Source organism: Salvelinus sp. IW2-2015, linkage group LG32, assembly GCF_002910315.2.
Source record: "Salvelinus sp. IW2-2015 linkage group LG32, ASM291031v2, whole genome shotgun sequence".
In the NCBI taxonomy this organism is placed as follows: domain Eukaryota; kingdom Metazoa; phylum Chordata; class Actinopteri; order Salmoniformes; family Salmonidae; genus Salvelinus; species Salvelinus sp. IW2-2015.
In genome coordinates, this window is record NC_036871.1 from 14,861,489 (window position 1) to 14,863,118 (window position 1,630).

Sequence of the window (1,630 nt, forward strand, 5' to 3'; positions counted from 1 at the left end):
GGCACCACAGAGATCATCTCTCCTCTAGTGTAACTGTAGCCTAACTGTTCCCAGCTCAGATCACTGGCACCACAGAGAGCTGGAGAGATCATCTCTCCTCTTAGCCTCAGGTATAGCACTCCGTTCCAGGGCAGACTTAATTGGCACATCAATTATGTATCAGAGAGAAGCGCTTTGTCCCCCTCACCACCGGAACGACCTCTCGCTCAATAGGTGTGTGTGTGTGTGTGTGTGGCTCCTGGCCACTCAATAGGATAGAGCTTTAATTAAGTGGCTAGTGCACACGCTCAGTCCCTGTGGATTCCCCCTGGTCCCAGTCGATACACAGATCTGGCCCTCTCTCTCTGTTCTACACCTCTATTACCTGGGCATGCACACAATAGGCTGCTAATAATGCATTTAGACAACGTTGTGAGGATGTTTTGGATATGTTGTTCCTTAACAATACACTTTCATGTGTATTAGTGGTGAATCTGCTTTGGTGGATTGTGTAGTAGGAGACGATATACTCCTAAGTCATTGATTGTGTGTGATAGAAGCACCCTTCTAGCCGAGAGAGAGAGAGAGAGAGAGAGAGAGAGAGAGAGAGAGAGAGAGAGAGAGAGAGAGAGAGAGAGAGAGAGAGAGAGAGAGAGAATCAGTACATCATTTCCCCCGGTCCGTTCCAGTGTGAATTGAGAGACAGCGCAGCAGAATCCCATTGTTATACCTCTACTCTACTTGTCCTCATGCTACTCAATAACTCAGGAATGTCCAGGCTTTATTCGCCCAGTTACAGCAGGAATGCCTGTCTCTGGCTGTGTGCCAAATGGCACCCTATTCCCTACTGTATATAGTGCAAAGCTTTTACAGGCCCTGGTCAGAAGTAGTGCGCTATGTAGGGAAAAGGGTGCATTTGGGACGTCAGAGATTCAGGGGCTAGAGGTAGCTCATCTATCTCTCTACCCCACGTAGGGCAGCCCGAGCTGGCTTAGTGATAAAGCGGAGCTCCCTGGCCCATCTAAATAAACCCGGTCCCTCTCCAGGAGTCACTCACACCACCGGTAGTCCTGTCGATAATGCTAATCTAATTAGGTGTGTGTCAAATCAAATTTGATTAATCACGTGCCGAACACAACTGGTGTAGACTTTACTATGAAATGCTTTCCAACATTTAAAATAGTAACACAAGAGGAATACAATAAAATACAGAAGAATGGAACTATGTACAGGGAGTACCAGTACCAGATCAATGTGCAGAGGTACGAGGTATTTGAGGTAGATATGTACATGAAGGCAGGGTAAAGTGACTAGGCATCAGGAAGATACATAAGATATTTGAGGTAGATAATCGTACATGAAAGGCAGGGTTAAAGGTGACAGGCCACAGGATAGGATATAATAAGAGTATTTAGAAGGTATCGAATATGTACACTGAAGGCAGCGTAAAAGTGCTAGGCATCAGGATAGACATAATAAAGGTTAATTGAGGTAACAGATAGGTTACATAAGGCAGGGTTAAAGTGACTAGGCATGCAGAGATAGATAACTAAAATAAAAGATACTTTGAGGTAGAATAGGTACATGAAGGCCAGGGTAAAGTGACTAGGAATCAGGATAAGATCATAATAGAAGGTATTTGAGGTAGATT